At 44.3% G+C, this 27,058-nt stretch overlaps 1 protein-coding gene across 5 annotated transcripts in view; it reads right to left on the reverse strand.

Moving 5' to 3' along the window:
* The window catches only part of NMT2 (N-myristoyltransferase 2), a 76,884-nt gene that overhangs the window by 32,640 nt on the left and 17,186 nt on the right, over positions 1 to 27,058 (reverse strand). The window lies entirely within an intron of this gene.

Raw genomic sequence — 27,058 nt, forward strand, 5'->3', positions numbered from 1 at the left:
AAAAAGCTGTCAGGATGCATGATACCGTGATTTATAAGAAACAAAGATATTTGATCATTCAGATGACCAAGTATATAGCTCTCGTACCTATTTCCTACGTGACAAGAGCTTAAAAATGTCTCTTATGTTAATGATGTGACTTTTGGAAAGCGTCTGAGGATGGGGGCTGGTTGCCAGCGGTGCCTACCATGTGTTAGACGTTTGGAACTTTCAGTCCCAGCCCCCTCCCCCAGGGAGGAGAGAGGGGGGCAGCAGAATGGCCAATGACTTCATGAGTCACGTCTACATATCGAAGCCTCTATAAGAACCCAAAAGGGCAGGGTTCGGAGAGCTTCTGGGCTGGTGAACACGGGGAGGTTCAGGGAGAGTAGCGGGCTCAGAGAGCACAGAGGCTCCACACCCCTTCCCCACACCTGGCCCTGCGTATCTCTCCCACGGGGCGCACCTGATTTCTTTTCTGATAACCCGGTAATCTAGTAAAAAAAAAAAAAAATGTTTCTCTCGGTTCTGTGGCTGTTCTAACAAATGGAATCAGAGCAGGGGTCTTGGGAACCTCTGATTTACAGCTGGTTGGTCAGAAGTTCAGGTGACAACTTGGGTTTGTAGCTGGCGTCTGAAGTGGGGGGACAGGGTAGGGTGGGAGCAGTCTGGCGGGACTGAACCCCTACCCCAGGGAATCTGATACTACTTCTGGGTAGACAGTATCACGGCACAACTGTATGAGAATTCTACTTGTGTCCTAGAACTGCCTGGTGTCCTGTGGGAAGCCCCACCCCCTCACACACAGGATGGGATTAGATCCAGAAACTCACAACAGGATGTAAAGCCGGAAATGAAATTTAGATGCGAAGTTAACAGGACAAGTAACAAAGAATCATCAGTCTACACTCAGTCATAGTACAGGTGCTTAGATCTCAGATATCATTAGAGCAGGAAGACTGTAGATACAGATCATATTTTATCATGAAGTCAAACAGCTCTCACATGTATCACTGCTCTGCTAACCTACTTTTTAGTCAGCCCTTTAAGGGAGAGATACATGTAAAAAACTCCATTATAAACATCTCTTGGGTACAACAAGCCACTAATCTCAACACCACAGAGCCAAAGAAACCACTTCTCTGCAGAAGGGATATTGTCCTTAATAAATAATTTAACAAGAGGAATGAACAACAAAAAATTCTACGTGAAAAAAAAAAAAAAAACGTTCACTGGTAAAACAGTTCTGTCTGGAACTCTTGTCAACTTATGGCTGTCACCTTCTGAAAGAGCAAAAGAAACACAGAGAGATTTGCAATTTCCAGTTAACTGGGTCTACGCTACCAAAGTATTCCCGGAAGGTAAGTTAAAATTCAGAGTCCGAGATTACTACTGCATTATTGCCTGGATGTAGGGAAAAGTGATAGAAACAATCAGTTCCATTCTATTGTTCTCAATTATCTGTTGCTGCCTGCTTTCTCTCTTGAATTTTTACCTAATTATCAAATATACATGCATCATACAAGACACAACTCTTACTGATACATATTAACAGCTTTAGAACATTGTCCTTCAAAGGCAGCCAATGGTTTTTCTGGTATATATTCTTCCAAAATATTCTTTCTTCTCTAAGCAGGGCTTAATTTTTACTATGAATAAGTTGGGTTTTTTTTTCTTTTTCTTTTTTTCCTTTTTGACGGACCATATGCGTGAGAGCAGGGTAGGGGCAGAGAGAGAGGGAGAGAATCCCAAGCCGGCTCCACACTGTCAGCTCAGAGCTGGAAGCAGGGTTCGACCCCATGAACCGTGAGATCATGACCTGAGCTGAAATCAAGAGGTGGATGCTCAACCGACTCAGCCACCCAGACGCCCCTATCATGAATAAGTTTTAAACAAAAACCGAATCTTAAAAACATACCATTTGCTGGAGCCCCTGGGTGGCTCAGATGACAGAGCGTCCGGGCTCAGTAATGATCTCACGGTTTGTGGGATTGAGCCCCACGACAGGCTCTGTGCTGACAGCGTGGAGCCTGCTTGGGATTCTCCCTTCCTCCCTCTAGCTGCCCCTCCCCCACTCACACAGGCTTGTGCACACGTGTTCTCTCTCTCAAAAATAAACAAACATTAAAAAAAAAAATAACATACCATTTGCCAGCTTGTTTTTTTTTCTCCTTCCACTTAATGTTCCTTAGACTCCTTTCCATGTCAGGAAACACCGAGGTACCTCATTTCTTTTTAGCAGGTGGAAAGCATTCCATTGTGTAAATATATATTTTATTTAACCAGTCCTATATTAAAAAATGCTACTGCCAAAAAAAAAAAATTCTGGTATTTACATCTTTATGCTTTCACAAAGGTGGAAATGCTAGGTCAAAGAGCATGCACATTTCTAGTTTTAGTAAGAAAATTAAGATCACTTTACTAAACTGTACCAACAGCCTCTCCACCAACAGTAAATCAGTTTCTGGTTCTGCATGTAAAGAGCTTAGAAATCACTGCTCCATCCTAACAGACTGAAAAATCAACAATTCCTACTGGATCCAAGAGAAAGGCGAGGGCACCGGGCAAACTAGAGGCCCCAAGACTGGAGATGGACGGGTGAATACAGGGTATTGAGCAAAGCCAGAGGAGTGCACATCTCCATGGGAGCCGCTGCTCAAGGAAGAAAACCCCAAATGTAGGGCGTGTGGGTGGCTCAGTCGGTTAAGCGTCCAACTTTAGCCCAGGTCATGATCTCATGGTCCGTGAGTTCAAGCCCTGCATCAGGCTCTGTGCTGACAGCTTGGAGCCTGGAGCCTGCTTCGGATTCTGTGTCTCCCTCTCTCTCTGCCCCTTGCCTGCTTGCAATCTGTCTCTCTTTGTCTCTCAAAAATAAACATTAAAAAAAACGAAAGAGAAAGAAAGAAAGAAAGAAAGAAAGAAAGAAAGAAAGAAAGAAAGAAAGAAAGGAGAAAGAAAAGAAAAGAAAAGAAAAGAAAAGAAAAGAAAAGAAAAGAAAAGAAAAGAAAAGAAAACCCCAAATGTAACAGACCAAGTGCTGGGGCCTGCGTGTGGAGAAGGGGACCCACACTTTACCTCCAGGAGCCCAATCAGGTTCCCACAGCAAATACCAGACAAAACTCCTCACACACGCCTGGCAGTGGGAGGCGAAGAGGCGACGTTCTGAAATCCGCCAGTGCACTGTTCTCAACAAGGCCTGGCCCCGGGAGAAACCAGTCGACCAGAGCCTAACAGACATGGGGAAAGGAAATACCCGACCCCAGCCCACTGTGGCATCCTGTCCCACACACGGGGGGAGAAGAAAACTGAAGAAAGCACAAGTGAGTGCGCAGTCCAGAGGCACAGGTTCACTAAAGGCCGGCAGGGGCCCAATCGCGGGACCACGGAACTTCCCCGGCCCACACCGTGCCACCATGCTACCAAAGGCCCACTTACGTCCATTCCTCTTACCAAGTACCTCGCGTCTGGCTAAAAAGAGAAAATTACAAGGCGTACTGAAAGGCCAAATACACAGCTGGAAGAGAGACCAAGCACAGAAACCAGATAGGCCAGCACAGAAACCAAATATGTGAAACAGGGGCGCCTGGGTGGCTCCGTGGGTTAAGCGTCTGACTTCGGCTCCGGTCACCATCTCACAGTTTGTGAGTTTGGGCCCCACGTCGGGCTCTGCGCCGTCAGTGGGAGCCTGCTTCGGATCCTCTGTCCTCTCTCCCTCTCTCTGCCTCATCCTGCTTGCACTCTCTTTCTCTCTCAAAAATAAATAAGCATTAAGAAAAAATATTTGAAGTAACATGACTGAGAATTTCCCCCATTTTGTCAGACACCAAACCACAGACCCAGGAAGCTCGGAGAACACCAAGGAGGATACAGGTCAAAAAACACTCCGCCTCAGCACAGGCGTTATCATTTTCAAACTACTGAAAATCAAAGATTAAAAAAAAACAACAACCCTGAAAGAAGTCAGAGGCAAAACACACCTCACCTATAAAGGAACAAAGAGCCGTAAGTAGACGAGAACGTCAGTGTCCCAGCCTCTCTGCCAATACTGAAATACTACCATTCTTTTTCACCCCTGATCGTCTGACAGGTAGAAAAGTCTCACTGCAGATTTAATTTTTGTTTAATCAGGAGCGCGGCTATACATCTTTTCGTGTTAATGGACCACTTCTAGTTTTCCATGAATTGCTCACTCATATCCTTTTTCTGTTACCCCTCTCTTTAAAAAATTGGTTTGTAGGTGGTCTTTAGAACCACGTGGATGGAACCTATCAAGTGTTAAGTAATTTTACTTCGGGCACTTTTCTTTCATCCTTCCAACGGCCCTGTGCAATACTGCTTCATGTCTGCATCACACTGTCTAGGCTGTTGTGTATAATTTAGATTGCAAATACTCTGCCCCGTGTATTTTTTATGGTATCTTCTCCTGTACAGACATTTAACATTCTGGTGGAGCCTAGTATTTAAAAAATTTTCCCTTGTGGCTTCTGGGGCTTTTAAACATTGCTTATTAGAAAGACCTTGCCTATTCCAAAACTATATGATCATCCTTCTGTGTTGTCCCTCTATTGACTCTATGACTTTTGGAAAATAATATTTAGCTTTCTAATTCATTTGGAATAAAAGCGTGAAGTACCATGTCTCTATTTTTCAAGAATACATTATAAACACAAGCCCCGTTGTAACATAACTTGTTATTACTGGGTCACACTGCACCTGCTAAAGACTGATAAGCAAATACAATAAGGGAGGCAGACCGGCCGATTTATTGGATGCAATGACCTAGTGAGCTTCTCTTTTTGCCAGATACCATGCCGGGTGCAAGCAATTTCCAAACATGTCTGAAAATTCTTTGATACTTTTCCCAACAAAAGGTGGAGTCAATTCCTCTCCCCTCGAATCTGGGCAAGCTTGTCACCCCTGCTCTTTACCCAGCAGGAGTGACACCGTGTGATTCTGGAGGCTAGGTCACAAAAGGCCATGCAGTTTCCACCTGGCTCCCTGAGGATGTCACTCTGGGGGCAGCCAGGAGCCATGGAAGAGGCCCAAGCACCCAAAGAGGGCCGGGCCAGCGGATGGCGGACAGCACACCGGCCTGGCCTCCGGGCAGCTGCCGGCAGCAACGGGGGCGGGGGGAGGGAGCCCGGCAGGACCACCAGCTCGGTCAAGCCTGCACCTGCACAAGACACCAAGCGAGAAACTGCCTTTCCACCTCCTTACCCACAGCAGGTGCGAGCATAACGAAGTGACCGCTGTTCTGTGTCACTACCTTGGCGATGATTTGTTACATAGCAATAAATCTGGATCAGAAATGCGGTGCCTGGAAATGGAGGGCCACTCTAATAAATCCCCAAAACACAAGGCAAGGGTGCCAAGAAAAAGGGAGACAGTATTTCATGTCATGATTATTTCAGTGACTTTTTCATTTTCAAATATGGAATCTGATCGAGGAAGGGAGACCCGTGTTACATACTACAGGAACATTTATAAAGCTGTGGCCGGATGATGATGTACAGAAAATGTACCTACGAGCTGATGATCTAACTAAAAAGATTTCTGAGCAGAGGGATGCAGCTGCTGGCTTTGCCCAGCTGTTGATAATGGCAAGAGAGAGATCAACTGAAGAATAAGCTATTCCGTTTCCGAGTGGAAGTCAGAGAACATATAAACTCACCCAGTACTTTGTAGGTTAAAAAATAAGTGTTCCTCATCCCCAGCATCTCCAGAAGGCAAGGGGTTTGCATATTAAGAAATGGCCTCAGGACAGAAACTCAACACTAGGGTGGAGCGGTATGACCCTTTGTGAGGACCTGAGAAAGATGAAGGTGGTGCCTCTGGACCGTTCCAGACAGACAAAAGGCCTTCGAAATCTCTTGAAGGATGGGACTTGTCTATCCTCTGTAAACAGAGCTTCTAAGAATCTCTGTCCTACAGCATCCTTACCAGGAATCCAACAAAGAGAAAAGCTTATCTGAAAGAAGAGAATTCTGGGTGGCTTTTGTCTAACAGAGTGGATTAAAATGAAAACTGCAGGACAGCCCCCAACACCTTTCTAAAAGCATTATACCCGCTTGAAAGAGAGCAGAACAAAATGGAAACAAGACTTTGGACCCTCAACCTTTTATAGGCAGGAAGCAGACAAAGGTTACTCACTCAGGTGCAAAGTCCATTTTCTTTTGGAAGGGTGATTGGAAAGCCAGCACCAAGAGCCCGAAAGACAAGACACCAGAGCCACGGAGGACAGCTCCCAAGGACTGGGACTGAACTTGGATTCAGGAGCTGGAGACACTGATGAGGGAGCGTGGGGCAGGCTGAGGGCAAAGTGCAGGCTAACAGCAGCCTCTCCCCCTGCCCCTCACCATGGGACATGTATGATATTCCTTGGACACTCCAGGCTACCCAAAAACAGGAAAGGACAAAAACAAACAAAAAAGGTTAAACTGATAAGAATATCCACCAGTTTACCAGAAAAAGGCAATCCCATCATAGCCTAAAGTCCAGGAACTCCCTACTGTCTTAATACTTTGCAACAGGGAGAAACAACCTTAGCTTGACAATAGCTAGGCCTCCAGAAAGACTTTAGCATGTGAAAGTCTGTTTGGGAAACTCCCTCTTGACTCTATGTCCCCCCACTCCATAAAACAATGTCTCCCCACAACCCTGATGCAGCTCTTCCCGCCCATGGTTCCCGTCCATGAGCTTCAATAAAATCACCTTTTTGCGCCAAAGACATCTTCGAGAATTCTTTCTCGGTCATCAGCTCTGGGACTCACAAACCCATCACCCCAAAACCTCATCAATACGCTCCTGATTGGATTTCAGAACTGCCACAGACCACTGAGTATGGTTTGCTCTCTACTAACCCGCTCTGGGATGGAAATATCCACCAGGGCTCTCTGACATCTGTCCACCATTTCACAAGGGATGTGTAGGAAGTGGACATGATCACACCTAGACTTAGTTTACATGATGAGATCCTAGACTTAAAGCTTGAGCCTGATATATAAGCCAAAACACAGATATGATTCTGGAAAGGGTCTTAGGGAGAGTAAATGTAGTCCACATATGGGAGAATATAATTTTTGGCCAGAAGATGGACTGTGGTAGTTTTCAACACACACTCAACACTTTTAAGACTCCTTCCAAATGAAAGATGGTGTAACAGTTCACAATTGGTTACTGCTTAGTTTTCACCGGAGACTAACGTTTCTAAAAGTAAAAGGTCTGATCGACGTAATTGAGACTGCCAAGAAATGACCAGGAAAGCAACTCTGTATGCAGGGAAAGTAAGACATGTCTTTTATAAGAAAGTTATGAAGAATGGGAATACATTTTTATTGAGGGAAAAGTAGTAACTTGTCCTAAAATGAGACTGGCTATTTAAAGAGGGAAAACTTAAAACAAAATCTGAATGTGAGAAGAAAGTTGTAGAAGGTCTGTGAAGGAAATCATTGCTTTTTGGGTTTTTTTTTTTTTTTTTTTTTTTGAGAGAGAGAGAGAGAGTGCAAGAGAGAGCATGCGAGCTGGAGAGGGACAGAGGAAGGGAGAGAAAATTCCAAGCCTGCTCCACACCTAACACGGATTCCATGTCGACATGTGAGATCAGGATGTGATCCCAAATCAAAAGTTGGATGCTCAACTGAGCCACCCAGGAGCCCCGTGAAGGGAATCTTTGGAAAAGAATTTTATGTGTGGTTAGGACTCAGGCAGGCATGAATGAATATTAAAAGGACACCTGTATTAAGGATGAAGGTTGGCTCTTCTCTCTGTTAAAAAGACAAAGTTTTCTCGGATTGTTGGTCTCCTCTTGATAAGAGATTGTAAACAAAGCTTTTTTTTCTTTATCTGCCCAGAAAAACAAAGTGTCTATGCTTTGTCTTTATCAGGTCTTTGATTACTTAAGAGAACAGAAACTTTTCATTATTAAAGGACCTAAGTTTTGCTAACAACTTAGGTACCCTTCCACCCTTGGTTAAACAGATAATTAAATATTAAGTTTTGTAATGATCTGTAATCCTATTTGGGTATGTGCTTTAAAAGCTTCTGAAGTTTTTAACAAAAGTTCTTAAATACTCAAATCTAAATGAAGTCTTTTTGACTAATTAGACATGTTCATTTGGAATGTTATTTGGGGAACACTGTTAAATAAATGATGATAAACCTTCTTAGGTTATGTTGTATGGGTAAATGGTATCACTGTTCTTATACAAAATCTCTCAAGTTTTAATATGTCTTGGTATAAGGTCATCACTTGGCATTGTTTTTTTGTTTAATGTTTATTTTTGAGAGAGAGAGAGAAAGAGACAGAGAATGTGTGTGGGGGGGGGGGGGCAGAGAGAGAGAGGGAGACACAGAATCTGAAGCAGGCTGCAGGCTCTGAGCTGTCAGCACAGAGCCTGATGAGGGGCCCGAACTCATGAACCGCGAGATCATGACCTGAGCCAAAGTCGGAAGTTTAACCGACTGAGCCACCCAGGCGCCCCATCCCTTGACATTCTAATTGGTGAAACGCTGCATGTCACAGAAATAACCTGATTTCCTTGCCAACTGCATTATAATGAACTCTCATCAAACCTTTAAACATGGCCATTTTTGAGTCGTTTATACTTTGCCTTTGCTCTTGGAAAGTGTGTTTCATGTTCAAGGAGATTCATTGAAAGGGCTTTTGAGAACTGCAGGTTTCTGATATCTTTAAGATCGTAAAATTAAACTGGGTAAGAACTAAAGGAAAAGCTGCACTCAAACAGAACAAGAAGTGGCAACAAGGGACTGAAGACTGAGGAAGATGACAACAGTTTTGTGACTCTGGTTTGAGCTGGTTCTCTAACGTTTGCTCTTCCAGATTTAAGGAAACTGTCATACCTATGACTTGCATAAACATGATAAAATATTCCTTTGTGAACAAACTGAAACATTTATCTTTCCTCCCTTCCCAAACCCTCTAGATTTCGGAAACTCTCAGCGAGCCTTCTTTCCTTCATGGCAATTAAAATTATTTGCATAAGTTCAATAAAAATCTGTCTTCCTTGTAACAGGACACCACTGGAAATGCTGGTTACGCTATCAAGGTTTTGACTGGAATGTCATACTGGAGAGACACGCACAGACTCCAATATGACCACACAGCTTCAAGGAACTAATTCAGGTTGACTTCATGCAGCCAACAGAGCGCTTGAAAATGGTGGCCTGGGGCGCCTGGGTGGCGCAGTCGGTTAAGCGTCCGACTTCAGCCAGGTCACGATCTCGCGGTCCGGGAGTTCGAGCCCCGCGTCAGGCTCTGGGCTGATGGCTCGGAGCCTGGAGCCTGTTTCCGATTCTGTGTCTCCCTCTCTCTCTGCCCCTCCCCCATTCATGCTCTGTCTCTCTCTGTCCCAAAAATAAATAAACGTTGAAAAAAAAAAAAAAAAGAAAATGGTGGCCTGACTCTGCTTAGAGTTCCCAGCAGTCTTAGGAGGTGAGTAAAGAAGGTCACTTCCTGATGGCTGCAGGAAACCGTAGGATGTTTTGGGGACCTCAAGAAGAGGAATTCGTCCAAATCTATAGGTATTTCAGGCGATCTTTTTTTTTTTTTTTTTATTCATTTTGAGAGTTAGCATGCACGTGAATGGAAGAGAATGTGGGGGAGGGGCAGAGAGAGAGGGAGACAGAGAATCCCAAATAAGCTCCCTGCTGTCAGTGCAGAGCCTGATGGGGGCTCGAACTCACAGACCATGAGATCGTGACCTGAGCTGAAGTCGGACACACTTAACCGACTGAGCCACCCAGGTGCCCTACTGCAAGGCAAATCTGAAGGCAAGTATTTGGCTTGGTTTCTGGCCCTGAGAAGCTATTAAAAGTTCAATCTAAAATTCATCATAGGGGCGCCTGGGTGGCTCAGTTAACCGCCAGACTTTGGCTCAGGTCATGATCTCCCAGTTGGTGGGTTCGAGCCCTGCACTGGGCTCTGGGCTGTCAGCTCAGAGCCTGGAGCCTGCTTCAGATTCTGTATCTCCCTCTCTCTCTGCCCCTTCTCAGCTCACACTCTGTCTCTGTTTCTGTCTCTGTCTCTCTCTCTCTCTCTCTCAAAAATAAACGTTAAAAAAATGTTTTTTAATTCATTATAAAAAGTCCCAGCAAAGCAGATTGATAAGAACTTATACAATGACTATTCTTGCTGTGCTTATGCCAATAATTGGGCCAAGTTTGTTAAAACTGGACTTGTTTTACAAACAGATTAGTCTACTTTGACTATCTCTGATGAAAATGAGAGTGATTTTAATTTTTTTTTTAATGTTTATTTATTTTTGAAAGAGACAGAGACAGAGTGAAAGCAGGGAGGGGCAGAGAGAGAGAGAGAGAGAGAGAGAGAGAGAGAGAGAGGGAGACACAGAATCAGAAGCAGGTTCCAGACTCTGAGCTGTCTTCCAGCACAGAACCTGATGCGGGGCTCAAACCCACGAACAGTGAGATCATGACCTGAGCCGAAGTTGGACACTCAACCGACTGAGCCACCCAGGCACCCCAATAGAGTGATTTTAGAGAGAAAATTTATATTTCAGTAACACACCTTTTGGGATATAAAATTCTAGCTTTGGTGGTTTTGGGATGTTTGTCGCTTGCCTAAGCTAGACAACTTGAGGTAAACTTCAGAGAATGGCCACAATAGCTCATGTATAGAGACAATCTTCTTGCCTATTACTCAGCGGGGATAATAACAGGACCCCGTGGGCACATGATTATTTTAACAATTGGACAACAGGATGGATTCCTCAACGGTTGTATAAGTCAACTATCACCGTGACTTACTACATGGCTTACTTACTACGTGGCTGGGATAGCAAAACGCTCCTCAAAAGCTGGAGCAAACCCCACTCCATGGGTTAGCTATGGACTTGTGGAAATAGTGGATGGCCCACCTTCCTTATGATTAAAGTGGATGATGCACTTAGGGATGCCCATATCTCCCAGAGGAGTTGTCTCCTACATGCCAGTGATTCCTTGTAATCAGGACATTGTTAAAGCTAGACATCAGGCAAAGAGGGCTTCTTGATGGTTTTACCCTTGATCATGTTTGTCCCAGGAGCTGCCTCTATCAATGTAGAATTACAAGTAAAGGCTTTGGCTAAGCATACAGTGGCCACCTTTAATTAAACCCAGCAAATAGTCACCCTCCTAAATGATGAAACCACATAAATTTGAAAAGCAGTCCTTCAAAACTGGATGGCCCTTGGGGCACTGGGGTGGCTTAGTCAGTCTGACTCTTGATTTTGGATCAAGTCATGATCCCAGGGTCATGGGATCAAGCCTCACATCAAGCTCCATGTTGAGCATGTAGCCTGCTTAAGACATTCCCTCCCCTCTCTCTTTCTCTCTCTCTCTCTCTCTCCCTCTCTCCCCGTACCGCCTCACCCTGTCCCTCTCCCCTGCTAGCACTCTAAAAAACAAGACAAAACAAAACAAAACACAGCATGGCCCCTGATATTATGACTGTAGCCCAAGAAGAAACCTATACTCTCATTAAAACAGAATGTTATGTCAGGGGGCCTACGTGGCTCAGGTCTTGATTCCAGTTTGTGGGTTCGAGCCCCACATCAGGCTCTGTGTTATCAGCGTGCATTGAGATTCTCTCTCTCTCTCCCACTCTGTCCCTCCTGTGCTTGCTCGCTCTCCCCAAATAAATAAAGTTAAAAAAAAAAAAAACAGAATGTTGTGTCTACACTCCAAATTACCCGAAAACTGAAGCCACAGAAGATTTAAACAAACATATCACTGCTATAAACACTGTAGCTCTAGATTCTTTTAGTACTTGGCTAAATTTGATTCCTTCCAAATGGAAACATGCTCTGCTTAGCATTGCTATATTTCTTGTTCTTTGTGGTTGTTGTTTGACTTTTTTGTATTCGTCAAATGGGAGCCTATGCTATTCGCACAAGTGTGGAGACGGCCTTACCGTATATTTTGGGAGGGACTAGGGTAACGAAATCCTACCCTGTCAGAGTCCTCCGGTCTGAAATCCCTGCGTCATCCCTGGTCAGCAGGAAGTGGCTACAGAAGACACGGGCTTGTCCTTCCATAGAACTGGGATGCTGTTCTGCTGGTGGGATGTGAAAGGAGACCTCCACTACCTCTATTTTGACCTCAGTCAGTACTTCCTAATTGATTAAGTTCTTTCCAGCTTATCTGTCAACTCAGGCAAAAGACCCTGCAGGCAAAGCATCCCACACAGGAACCAAAACTACCTCCTCAAGCAATAGGGACTCCCTAGACACCAGCGAGACTCCTAAGACAATGATCGACCTGACCTTGACTGCCCCCCTGCATGTACCCGCCGACCTCTGTCTTATGTTTTCCTTATATAAACCTGGAAGTACTTTGGAGACACTCTTTGGAGACACTCTCTGAGACCTCACCGAAATAAATTCCTTTCTTGTTTCGCCTCCACTCATCTCTCTGCCTTTGGATGTTGTCAGTGGTGAGGGGCTGACCCTGGTCTATTTGGGACCCCTCGAGCCAGGTGCTCTTGCACCCCTGTGCCCTGGGAATAGTCCCACTCCCCGGAATGTGTGCACTTACAGTCTTGTGGCTCACTCACAACCAAGCACTCACAACGGATGTGTCAATATGTGACTTCCAAGTCTAGTGAGAACGGCAAGCGGCCCTTACCCACTTCTTGTGGAAGAGTCTTTCGCTCAGGCGACCCTGAATCCAGCCCTGCTGGGGGGCCAGAGGTGGGCACGCGGAGGGAGGAACACACTGAGCCACAGCTACCGGCCAGCCACGCGAGTGAGCCACCTTGGGTGTCCAGTCTGGCAGAGCCTTCCGCTTACCACGGCTGAAATCTGAACGTGGACTGCATGAGCCCCAGTGAGAAACCCTTGCACCCGGGCTCTTTCCAAATTCCTAACCCACAGGATCTGTGAGCCTAATGAGATGTCTGTTGTTTGTTACAGAGCACCAGTTACTGGAACAACAGCAAACAGAGCAAAGTCCTGTCTTATGAGGCATATCATCCTAAGGCAGTAGGTAAGACGCAAATGGGAGGCCCACGGGAAGCTAAATGAGACAGGGCCTGTAGTGTGCAGTCTAGCGGCTTGCACCAAGAAAGCCGGCCAATAAGCAGCAGGTACTGCTATTACTACGTGGATAAGCATGTTGTTTTCTCTGCCAGGACATCCGTGTCTCCTTTGCTGCCTGGTAAACTGCTTATCACTCAAGATTCACGCCAAGAATCACCTCCTCCGAGAAAACTTCTTGCTCCTCCCCTAATCTGATTAGGTGTCCCCAACGCAATGACCCCCCTGTCATTGCCATCTGAGCATCTTTCCATGTAGCACACTCTAACCTGGTGCTCTTATCTGCTCTTCCCACTACAATGTAAGCTCCATAGGAACAGAATGTCATTTCTCCGGAAAATGTATGAAATAGCAGAAAAAAATACATCAGTCTCTGATCATCAGAAAGACCAAGCCATGATTGGAAGCTTGGAATTTTCAGGGGCGCCTGGGTGGCTCAGTCAGATAAGTGTCCAACTTTGGCTCAGGTCATGATCTCACGGTTCGTGAGTTTTAGCCCCACGTCAGGCTCTGTGCTGACAGCTTAGAGTCTGGAGCCTACTTTGGATTCTGTGTCTCCCTCTCCTTCTCTGTCCCTCCCCTGCTCATGTGCTCTTTGGCTCTCTGGTGCGCGCGCTCTCTCTCTCTCTCTCTCTCTCTCTCTCTGTCTCTCTCTCAAAAATAAATAAACAATTAAAAAGAAAAAAAGAAGCTTGGAATTTTCAGCCCTCCCCCCCATTCTCCAGAGAAGGGAGAGAGGCTGGAAATGGAGTTAATGACCAATCATGCCTACTCACAAAGCTTCATAAAAATCCCAAACGTACATACGGGATTTGGAAAACTTCCAGGTTGGGAGTACACGGAGGTGCTGGGAGGGTGGCGCACCTGGAGAGGGGATGGAAGCTTCATGCCTCTTTCCACATACCCTGCTGCATGCACCTCTTCCATCTGGATGTTCATCTGTACCCTCTATCACATCCTTTTACAGTAAACTGGTAAACAGTAAGTCACCGTTTTCTTGAGTTCTGTGAATTCAAACTAATTGAACCTGAGGAAGGGGTTGTATAATCTCCCAACTTACAATTGGTTGGTCAGAAGCAGGGGTGATGACCGGGGCCTGAGACTGGCATCTGAAGCGGGGAGGGGGGGAGTCATGTGAGATGACCTCCAGGAAGACAATATCAGAAAGGAGTTAGTATGTAGGGCACCCAGCTGGTGTCGCAGAGCTGCTAGGTGGAAAGCCCGCACCCCTGGTGTCACAGTGCTGTGATGTGGCAGGAGTGGGAAGGTAAAGGAGAAACACAGCGGGAGAGCAGGGTTTTCCTACTCAGATGTGTGGTAAACATTATTCCTGCTCACCAATATTTTTTTCTTAAGTAATCTCCACACCCAGCGTGGGGCTCAAACTCACAACCCCGAGATCAAGAGCTGCATGCTCAGGGCACCTGGGTGGCTCAGTGGGTTAAGCATCTGACTCTTGATCTCAGCTCAGGTCTTAATTTCAGGGTTGTGAGTTCAAGACCCACACTGGGCTCCACAGTGAAGCCTACTTTAAAAAAGAGAAAAAAAAAGTGGGGTGCGGGGGTGCGGGGAGGGGGGTTGCATGTTCTACTGACAGCCAGCCACTCTCTTTACCAGTATTTCTGAATCTCCTCCCCCACGGCCACTGGAAAGTACCACACATATACATCCCCATCCCCTGGAAACTGATGTGCGAATAGGCAGTTCACTCAGCCAATGGGAAGTTAGAACAAGTGACAGGTGTCACTCCTGGGGGAAAGGTGGAGAGTCATTACACTTTCCTCTTTGCTGACTTCACCCTCCCACCAAGCCCTGTAGCCCTGACACAGGAGCGGATGGAGCCTCCTACCTAAGCGACACCCCTGATACCTCTAAGGAGTGGGGGACCCTGCCTGCACGCACACAGTGTGGGTGGGAAACAAACCTTTGGCGACCTACACAACAGTACTGTGAGCTTTTTTTTTATTTTAACCCACAGGATACCTCAGAGTATCCTAATTGATAACAAAGCCTTATCACCCAATAGCAAGGTCATAAAGGGACTCTTCTTTCCGTCAGTTATTATGTATTAAAATCATAAACTTTTCCATTTAAAATTGACAATTCACTCCTCTGTAAAGTTGAAATATAAAAGGTATCTCCCAACGTTTAAAAAAAAAATCGCCCCCCAAAAAAAGAAAGGTGGGGGGCCTGGGTGGCTCAGTCAGTTAAGCATCCGACTTCAGCTCAGGTCAGGATCTCGCGGTTTGTGAGTTCGAGCCCCACAGTGGGCTCTGTGGTGACAGCTCAGAGCCTGGAGTCTGCTTCGGATTCTGTGTCTCCCTCTCTGCCCCTCCCCCACTCCACACTCTGTCTCTCAAAAATGAGTAAATGTTAAAAAAAATTTAAAAAAATTTTTAGAAACATACATAAATAAAAGGTATCTTCCATAGTGAGAAAAACTATTGAAGAGACAGTGCTTGAGATGCAGATTCATAGTTCCCTGTTCCTGATCCTAAAATAGAAAGCAGTGCGCATTTCTGGAGACAACATGAAGACCCAGCCAAATGGCACCCAAGTGGTCTAAAAACAGCCATGCGTTCCTACCCCAAAATGAGTGGTTTATTTTCATCAAATTTGTACTATTGTGATGTTTATATTTAAAATCATCTGGTGGCTAAAGACAACCATAAATATCTGACTAGCAACTGGGCTTAAACACATCAGAGCCCCATACTGGCGCAGGAAGTACGCTGCGGGTAAGTATGGTTTTGCGAATTCTCTGATTTGGGAGTCTGAATATTTCAGGAATGCCCTGTGTAGAGAGGGTATGGCTGGCACCTTTGTAGAGTGGTAAACTTGCTGAACTGTGACTGTGTGGTTAATGGATGTACCACATCGTGGTGGGGCGGGGCGGGGGGGGGGGTGTAACAGATGAACGCTATTCACATTTGCATCCCTAAGGTCTGTGTCGCTCTAATGCCTGACATTAGATTTTCACGACCAATGCTTGTTGAATCAATGAGTGAATAATTCTGGCTCTTGAGATGACTCTAATCACCTATTGCCAGGTGTTAAAAAACTCTGAAAGCTACAGTTCTCCTACCGACAGGGTAAACTTACTATTGAGAAGAAAAGCTGGTAAATGCAAATAGAAAGGGCCAGCCAGATGTCCGAGGCCAGATACTCCCTTAACATGCTCTGGGCTTCTGTTATCAGGCTTGTCTCTGACATGAGCCAGCAGCCAGGAACCAGAAGCTTGACTATACTAGTCCCGCCCAACCCAGAAGCACATTATGTATAAAAGATCAGTAAAACCCGAGCTGGATGCTCAGCTTTGGACATGAGTCTGCTGGGCCGGCAGCAGTGTGAAATAAACAGTCTTTTCTGGTTCCCCAAGAGCTTGACGCTTGTCTCTTCCTGGGTGCCGAGTATCTGCTGTAACGCTATAGCCTATCATCACGTCTTTATTGTGCATCTACTATGTGCTCAATACTTTGTTGGCTGCAGGGGGTGGGGAGTGGTAACTAAAGTCATCAAGACATGCCCTTGGCGTCCCAACCCAGGGAATTATCCCTGTCCTGCCTCAATTCTTTTACTCTGCTGGTTATGGCTTTTCTGGAAACCACTGGGAGGCTCTTCTGTCTAATACACCTACTTTAAAGTATCTCCAGGGGCGCCTGGGTGGCACAGTCGGTTAAGCGTCCAACTTCAGCCAGGTCACGATCTCGCGGTCCGTGGGTTCGAGCCCCGCGTCAGGCTCTGGGCTGATGGCTCAGAGCCTGGAGCCTGTTTCCGATTCTGTGTCTCCCTCTCTCTCTGCCCCTCCCCCGTTCATGCTCTGTCTCTCTCTGTCCCAAAAATAAATAAACGTTGAAAAAAAATAAAAAAATAAAAATAAAGTATCTCCAAATCTCTAAAATGCTTTAATCCAGAGGGATAGAGAGTGAGAGATTATGACTAGTCTGAATGCCTGCCTACCCAACTGGATGGAAATTTCTCCACCAATGAAGAATCCAGAAATTTTTGTCCTGGGTGTCAATTTTGTTCTATAAAAGATAAATTAGGGGCGCCTGGGTGGCTCAGTGGGTTAAGTATCTAACTTCAGCTCAGGTCACGACTTCGCAGTCTCTGAGTTCGAGCCCTGTGTCAGGCTCTGTGCTGACAGCTCGGAGCCTGGAACCTGCTTCACATTCTTTGCCTCCTTCTCTCTGTCTGCCTACCCCCCACCAAAAGTAAACAAACATTAAAAAGTTTTTTTTTTGGGGCGCCTGGGTGGCGCAGTCGGTTAAGCGTCCGACTTCAGCCAGGTCACGATCTCGCGGTCCGGGAGTTCGAGCCCCACGTCAGGCTCTGGGCTGACGGCTCAGAGCCTGGAGCCTGTTTCCGATTCTGTGTCTCCCTCTCTCTCTGCCCCTCCCCCGTTCATGCTCTGTCTCTCTCTGTCCCAAAAATGAATAAACGTTGAAAAAAAAAAAAAAAGTTTTTTTTTTAATTATACTTATTGTGGTAGAATGGAGAAACTGCAATCATTTTCGTTAACTCTAGCTCACCAAGAATTTTTTTCCCCCTTTTCCTCTCCTTCTCACTAAATTAGCCATCCCCTCCTCCAAACTCCCAGACGGATCTGATGGCAGTAACACAGTGATAAGCAGCAGAACTGCCTCACCCCTCAATGAGGAAGAACTACTTTTCCACTTTCCAGAAGCCTCCGGCAGATTACAGTTTGGAGATGAGAACTGACAGGCATACAGCTTCACACTCACAAGGACAACTGTAATCCCCAAAGGTAACAGAGTGCCGGCAGGCACGTGGACAAAGCCGAACCCTCACTCGCTGTTGGCAGAAATGGAAAACAGTCTGGCAGCTTCTCAAAATGCTAACCACTGCCAGGTGGTCCCACTCCTAGGTGTATGCCCGAGAGACGTGAACGAGCCACGCAGACACTTGTCCACGAACGTTCAGAGAAGCATCATTTGTAACAGCCAACGAGCAGAAAGCACCCAAATGCCCACCAACTGACAACTGAATAAAGAAGATGTGTTTACATCCATGCAATGGCGTATTTCTCAGCAATGAAAGACGAAACACTGACACGTGGATGGAGCCTGAGAACATCAGGCTAAGGATTCCGTTTGTACAAGATGTGCAGACCAGGCAAATCTATGGAGACAAAACAGATCAGTGGTTGTCAGGGGCTGGGAGGATGAAGAGGGCCGGGGAGTTACAGCTAAGTGACACAGGTTTCTTTTTGGGGTGATGAAAATGTTCTAAAATTGATTGTGGGATAGTTGTACAACCCCGTGAATCTACGAAATGCCACAGAACGGTACACTTTACTTATTTTAAAGTGGGACAGCCCAGGGGTGCCTGGGTGGCTCAGTCGGTTAGGCGTCTGACTTCGGCTCAGGTCACGATCTCACGGTCCGAGAGTTCGAGCCCCGCGTCGGGCTCTGTGCTGCGTGCTCAGAGCCTGGAACCCGTTTCAGATTCTGTGTCTCCCTCTCTCTCTGCCCCTCCCCTGTTCATGCTCTGTCTCCCTCTGTCTCAAAAATAAATAAACGTTAAAAAAAAATTAAAAAAAAAAAAAGAAAATAAAAGTGGGACAGCCCAGAAAGAGCCAGAAAGTCCAGTTAGAGTCCACACTTTTTTTTTTTTAGTATTTTATTTTTGAGACAGAGAGAGGGAGGGAGGGAGGGAAGGGGGGAGGGGCAGAGAGGGGAACAAAGGATCCAAAGTGGGCTCTGTGCTGACAGGCTGAGAGCAGCAAGCCCGACGCGGGGCCCTCAACTCACAGACCATGAGATCGTGACCTGGGCCAAAGAGGGACGCTCAACCAACTGAGCCACCAAGGTGCCCCAGAATTGTACACTCTTAATAGGCGAATTGTAGGGTTATGTGAAGTATATCTCAACAGAACTGTTAAAAAAAAAACAAAAAACTGGCAGGTGAAACTCCTGTCGCTGGAGATGTCAGGATGATGTCAAGGCCCACGTAGATCAAGCGTTGCCCGTGGTGGCGTATCTGTGGTCTGCCTTCTGCAGACCAGGAGGAGTGTGTGACACTCAGATGTCATGGCCCCTGGGTAGGAGAGATGCTGCCGGATCCTCAGAATAATAAAGAAAAAGCCCTGCTCACGAAGACTCTTCTTAACAGGGTGCCTGGGTGGCTCAGTCAGTTAAGCATCTAACTTTGGCTCAGGTCACCATCTCACGGTTTGTGAGTTTGAGCCCCTCATCGGGCCCTGCACTGACGGTGCAGGGCCTGCTTAGGATTTTCTTTCTCTCTCCCTCTCTCTGCTCTCCCCCACATACTTTCTGTCTCTCAAAATAAATTAATAAATTTAAAAAAAAAAAAAAAAGACTCTTCTTGGAAATCCAATGAAGAAAAACGGACTCAGACTCTCAGGGCTTGAGAGTGACCACTGAACCACAGTTTAGCCATGGAACTCACACAGCCCTTTTATACAGATCTCTCGGTTCTGGGGCACTTGGGTGGCTCAGCTGGTTGAGCGTCCAACTTCGGCTCAAGTCGCGATCTCCCGATTCATGAGTTCGGGCCCTGCAGCGGGCTCCTCACTGACAGCCTGTCAGCATGGAGTCCCGCCTTGGACCCTCTGTCCTCCTCTCCCTCTGCTCCTCCCCTGCTCACACTCTCTGTCTCAAAATATAAGTAAGACATTTTTTTTTTCAATTAAAAACAATATATAAAGATCTCTTGGTTCTTAAAGAACAGAAGCTGCACTTCCTGGGTCCCCAAGAATTCACACAAAAGGTTCACAAAGAAGAGCCTCCCCATTTTCTTACTGCAGGAAGGACAGCTACTTCCGTCTGTGCCTACAGAGAATCCTTGCCATGTTCAAACCCCATTTATCCTTAAAAGGTAAGCCAATAAACTCCTTCTCGGCCATAGAAATGGCACATATTTCATAAGCATAGCCAGCAAATCTCTCCAAGGAAATCTTCAAGGATTCCACGGACAGGACTCACTGGAATGAACAGGGCAATACGGCCATGCAAACGTTCTGCAGATGCTCCAGGAGAAACAAGCGAGGCAGAGGTTGCTAGCGAACCACAAGATCCATCTCGCCTCTTCTCAGGCTCACAACCAGACTACATCTCGCAGCTCACTCACAGGCAGGTATGGCCACGTGACTAAGTTCTGGCCAGAGGGATGGGAGGGGGCGGGGGGTTCCGCCCCTTCCCCCTGGCCCAGAGACCCCCTTGGGTGTTCTCCCTTCCCACGTGCTGATGGGACGGGGGTGTAGGATGAGACAACAGAGGATGGGAGAGCCATGTGATGGCAGAATTCTAGGCTCTGGCTGGCAGAACGAAGGAGACTCTTCTTGCCGCCCATCTGAACACCTGCCCGCGGCTGTCGCGGGAATAAGGAAACTTCGGTTGCACTGAGCGAATTACACAATAGGGTCTAGTTGACACAGCAGTTTAGCCTATCATAACTAATACATTAATTTTAAGAAAGACATCAAAGGAACTAACTTAGGCTTTGTGAATCCCCAAAATAACGATTTTAGGTTTCACAGGATTCCACTAGAAATCACTGAGCTCCTCCCCGCAAAAACCATTAGTAGTTTGATATTTTAGTTATTTTATAAATTCTTCCCCTTGATTTACTATTTCTGCACAGAAAACGATGGGATTATCGGTATGCTTGGTTGTACTTTCATGCATTTTCTAAATCATCTATAATAATTACAATGCCTAAGACGATCAAGAACAAAGGCTCTGGAAAAGGACTCAAGATGGCAGCATAAGAAGATACGGAGCTCAGGAGGAGTCCCACTGACACAACAAATCTTCATCTACATACAGAAGGAGACCTAGAAACTGGACAGAGAACCCACCACAACAGCGATGGCACGAAGATGGGTAGAAGGGGTAGAGATACGGTCTCAGTCAGGGGGAAAAAACCCCACACCCCCAGCCATGGAGCTCCACAGTCAGAAGGGGCCTTAACAGTAAGAAAATTTTCTCTAAGGAGCAAGAGATTTGAGCTCCAAACCAGGCATGCCAACACTTAGATCCTGCACAGGAGCAAGAAGCCCCTAAAACACTTGGCTTTGAGGAGCACTTGGGTGACTCAGTCAGGTAAGCGTCTGACTTCGGCTCAGGTCATGATCTTGTAGTTTGCTGGTCTGAGTCCCACATGGGGCTCTGGTGACAGCTCAGAGCCTGGGGCCTGCTTCAGATTCTTTGTCTCCCCCTCTGTCTGCCCCTCCCCTGCTCGCACTCTGTCTCTCAAAAATAAATAAACGTTAAAAAAAAATTTTTTTTAATACCTGGCTTTGAAAACCAATAGGGAGTAAATTCAGGAAAACTATACAACTGTAGGGAAAGAAAAACCCACTCTTAGAGGGCTTACGCATAGACTCACTAGACCTGGAAATGAGTACAAAGGCTCTAGAATGAAAAGTGCATAGACTATAGGTAAAGGAGACTCATTTACTTATCTTGAGGGCTTCCAAGGTAGGCAGGAGGCAGCTGGGCCCCTCCACTGGTATTAGCCATTTTGCTGTCTCATTCAGCTCTGCTGATCCTGGCACTAGCAGGCGCCATTTTGAAACTGTTCCTGTGGACTGCTAAGGCCAGGAGGCATGTTCTGCTAAGAGCCCTGCACAATCCCATTCCTCCTCAAACCCCGCAGCCCAGAGGCTGCTATCCCTAGCGTACCTGCAGCAGTCCCAGGCTGCAGGCCAGCCCTGCCCAGCAGCAAGCCCCTTGCAATGGAGGCCTGGCCACAACACGGGGCACATGCAGCCCACACAGAGAACACACCTGGAGCAGCTGGCTCTGGTGGTGAGGGGGACCGAGCTTCTAGACCCCACAGGACATCTCCTATGAAAGGACATTCCTTCAAGACCAAAAGACATAGTTGAATTACCTCATACACAGAAACAAACACAGAGTTAGGCAAAATTTAAAAAAAAAATTTTTTTTAACGTTTATTTATTTCTTGAGAGACAGAGACAGAGCATGAGCTGGGGAGGGGACAGAGAGAAGGGGAGTCACAGATTCTGAAGCAGGCTCCAGGCTCCGAGCTGTCAGCACAGAGCCTGATGCGGGGCCCAAACTCATGAACCGTGAGATCATGACCTGAGCTAAAGTTGGATGCTTAACCAACTGAGCCACCCAGGTGCCCCAGAGTCAGGGAAAATTAAGACACAGAATAATATGTTCCAAACAGAAGAAAAAGACAAGCCCTCAAAAAAGAACTAAATGAAATGGAAGTAAGCATTCTTCCTGAAGAGTTCAAAGTAATGGTTATAAAGATGCCCAATGGACTTGAGAGAACAATGGGTGAATACAGTGAGAATGTCAACAAAAACATAGAAAATATAAGAAAGAACCAGTCAGAGCTGAAGAATACAATTAACTGAAATGAAAAACACACTAGCAGGAATCAACAGCAGATTGGGGGACACAGAACAGATCAGCGATCTGGAAGCCTGGGTAATGGAAATCACCCAAACTGAACAGCAAAAAGAAAAAAGAATTATAAAAAATTAAGATAGTTTAAGGAACCTCTAGGACATCAACATCAAGCATGTTAACATTCACATTATAGGGGTTCCAGAAGGAGAAAAGAAAGAGAAAGGGGCAGAATACTCACCTGAAAAATAACAGGGGAAAATTTCCCTAACCTGGTAAAGGAAACAGACATCCAGGTCCAGGAAGCACAGAGAGTTCGAAAAAAGATAAACCCAAAGAGATCCACAATAAGACACATTATAATTAAAATGCCAAAAATTAAAGAGAGAATCTTAAAAGCATCAAGAGAAAATCAACTAGTTACATATAAAGGAACCCCCATATAGTTACATATAAAGGACTAGTTACATATAAAGGACCACAAGCTGATTTTTTGACATAAACTTTGCAGGCCAGAGAGAAGTGTCAGGATATAGTCAAAATGCTGAAAGGAAAAAAACTTAAACCAAGAACACTCTATCCAGCAAGATTATCATTCAGAACTAAAGGGGAGATAAAGGGTTTCCCAGAGAAGCAAAAGCTAAAGCAGTTCACCCACAGTAAATAGCTTTATAAGAAATATTAAAGGGACTGCTTTAAGTAAAAATGAAAAAGCCATAATTAGAAAAAAATCTCACTGCTAAAGGCAAGCTTATAGTAGGATATGCAACCCAGAAGGTAGCGGAGGCCAATCACTCACAAAGTAGTCTGAAGATTAGGAGACAAAAGCAAAAAAAATCAATTAAATCTACAAGAATTACTTAAGAAACACACAAAATAAAAAGATGCAAAGTATGGCACCGAACACATAAAAGTGGGTGGCCCTCGCGTTAACATATAGAATGCATGTGAACTTAAACAAACACCAACTTAAAATAGACTGCTATGCACATAGGTTGTTATATATGAACTTCACAGTAACCACTAACCAAAAACCTGTAATAAATATCCAAAAAATAAAGAGAAAAGAATTCCAAACATAACACTAAAGAAAAACCACAAAGAAGAGAAGAAACAAAGAACTACGAAAACAACCAGCAAACAGTAAACAAAACAGCAATAAATATACACCTATTGATAATTACTTGAAATGTAAATGGACTAAATGCTCCAGGAAAAAAGACATAGGATGACTGAATGGAAAATAAATAAACAAACAAACAAACAGACCCATCTGCATGCTGCCTACATGAGACTCACTTCAGACCTAAAAGCACACACAGACCAAAAGTGAAGGGATAGTTAAAGACAGTCCATGCAAATAGAAACAAAAATAAAGCTGGGGTAGCAACAGATATCAGACAGAATATACTTTAAATTCTTAAAAAATGTTTTTTCATTTATTTTGAGAAAGAGAGAGAGACAGCATAAGCGGGGAAGAGACAGAGAGAGAGAGACAGAGAGAGAGAGAGAGAGAATATTCCAAGTAGGGATATCAGCACAGAGCCCGATGTAGGACTCAATCTCGTGAACTGCGAGATCATGACCTAAGCCAGAATTGAGAGTCAGTTGCATGACTGACTGAGCCCCCCAGGTGCCCCAGACAGAATATACTTTAAAACAAAGTCTATATCATGAGACAAGGGAGGGCATTACATAATGATAAAAGGAGCAATCCAACAAAAGATTTAACATTTGTAAATATCTATGCATCCAACAATGGAGCATCGAAATACACAAAGCAGGTGTCAATAAATAGGGAGAAACTGCCAGTAATACATTAATCGTAGGGGACTTTACATCCCACTTAGATCATCCAGACAGAAAACTAATAAGGAAACAGTGGCCTTAAACCACATGTTAGACCAGATGGACTTAACAGATATATACAGAGTCCTCCATCCAAAAACAGCAGAATACATATTTCTTCTCAAGTATATGTGGAATGTTCTCTAGGAGAGATACAGGCTGCTAGGCCACAAACAAGTCTCAGTAAATTTAAGAAGATTCAAACCATATCAAGCATCTTTTCCAACCACAACAGTCTAAAACTGGAGACCAACTACCCAGAGAAAACTGGAAAAAAAATAAAACAAAAAACACACACACACACAAAACCACATACATGCAGAGACAAAATAACATGCTACTAAACAACCAATGGGTCAGCAATAACAACAAAAAACAACAAAGAAGAAATTTTTTTAAATGCCTTGAGATAAATGAAAATGAAAATACAATACTCCAAAATCTATGGGATATAGCAAAAGCATTTTTAAGAGGGAAGTTTAGAGTAATACAAGTCCTTTTCAAGAAAGAAAAAAAATCTCGAATAAACAATCTAATCTTACACCTAAAGGAACTAGAAAAAGAAGAACAAACAAAACCCTAAGTTAGAAAGGAGGAAATAATAAAGATCAGAGTAGAAATAAATTAGAGACTAAAATAACAAAGAAAGGGTTAGTGAAACTAAGAACTCATTCTTTGAAAAGATAAACCTCTGGAAAGACTGATCTAGAAAAAAAGAGGACTCGGGGTACCTGGGTGGCTCAGTGAGTTAAGTGTCTGACTTTGGCTCAGGTCATGATCTCGCGCTTCATGAGTTTGAGCCCCGTGCACACTCTGTGCTGACAGCCAAGAACCTGGAGCCTGCTGTGGTTTCTGTGTCTCCCACTCTCTGCCCCTCCCCGCCCCCAACTCATGCTCTGTCTCTGTCTCTCTCTCTCAAAAATAAACATTTAAAAAAAAAGAAAAAGAGAGGACTCAAATAAATAAAAAATGAACGAAGTTATATTTGATACAACAGAAATACAAAGAGTCATAAAAGACTACTATGAACAATTATATATCAATTGGACAACATAGAAGAAATGGATAAATTCCAAAGAACAATCTTCCACGGCTCAATCAAGAAGAAATAGAAAATCTGAACAGATCCATTATTAGTAATGAAATTGAGTCAGTAATCAAAAACTCTCACAAACAAACTTCCAGGACCAGACAGTGTCACCGGTGAATTCTACCAAACATTTAAAGAAGAGTTAATATCTGTTCTAAAACTACTCCAAAAACTAAGAGGAGGGAAGGAATGCTTCCAAGTTCATTCTATGATGCCAGCATTACCCTGATACCAAAACCAAACATACACAATACAAAAACAGAAAATTACGGGCCAATATCCCTGATAGAGACAGAGGCAAAAATCCTCGATAAAATATTAGCAAACTGAATTCAACAATCCATTAAAAGGATCATGCAGAATGATCAAGTGAGATTTATTCCTGGGATGCAAGGATGGTTCAATATTCACAAATCGATTCAATGTGATAGAGCAAATTAACAAAACAAAGAATAAGAAATCATTTGACCATCTCAACAGATACGGAAAGAGCATTTGACAAAATGCAACACATATTTAGTATAAAAACTCAATAAAGTGGGTACAGAGAGAATTTATCTCAACATAGCAAAGACTATATATGATAAACCCACAGCTAATATCATACTCAACAATGAAAAAAGTTGAGAGAAACTTTTCCTTCAAGATCAAGAACAAGACAAGGAGGCCCACTCTTACCACTTTTATTCAATATAGTACTGGAATCCTAGTCACAGTAATTAGGTGAGGAAAAAAAAATTAGAAGGATGCAAATTGGAAAGGAAGAAGTAAAACTGTCATTATTCATAGATAACATTATACTATACATAGAAAACTTTAGTCTCCACTCCAAAGCTAATACAACTAATAAATGAATTTGGTAATGTTTCAGGGTACAAAATTAACATACAGAAGAAATGCTGCATTTCTGTACACCAGTAACTATGAAAAAGAGAAATTAAGAAAACAATCTCACTTGCAATTGCACCAGAAAGAATAAAATACCTAGTAATAAATTTAACCAAGGAGGTAAAAGATCTATACTCTAAAAACTATAAGGCATTAATGAAAGAGATTGGAGAGGATACACATAAATAAAAAAGATATACCATACTCATGGGTTACAAGAATTAATATTGTTAAAATGTCCATACTGCCCAAAGCATCTGTAGATTCAATGCAATCCCTGTCAAAATACCAATGGCATTTTTCACAGAACTAGAACAAATATTCCTAGAATTTGTAGGAACCACAAAAGGCCCCAAATATCCAAAGCAACCTCAAGAAAGAACAAAGCTGCAGGATTCACACTCCTGGATTTCAAATTATACTATAAAACTACTGTATCACTACAGTATGGCATTGGCACAAAAACAGATACAGAGATCAAGGAACAGAATAAAGAGCCCAGAAATAAGCCCAGGCTTATATGGTCAATTAGTCTACCACTAAGGAGGCAAGAAAATACAATGAAGAAAAGACACTTTCTTCAATAAATGCTATTGGGAAAAACTGGATAGCTACATGCAAAAGAACAAAACTGTATCACTTTCTTACACCATATATGAAATACAAAAATAAACTAAAAGTGAATTAAAGACCTAAATAGAAGACCAGAAACCACAAAACTCCCAGAAGAAAACACAGGCAGTAAGCTCTTTGACACTGGTCCTAACAACATCATTTTTTGATCCTTCTCCTCAGGCAAGGCTAACTAAAGCAAAAATAAACAAATGGAACTATAT

This window comes from Felis catus, chromosome B4 (genome assembly GCF_018350175.1).
Source record: "Felis catus isolate Fca126 chromosome B4, F.catus_Fca126_mat1.0, whole genome shotgun sequence".
Taxonomy (NCBI): Eukaryota; Metazoa; Chordata; class Mammalia; order Carnivora; family Felidae; genus Felis; species Felis catus.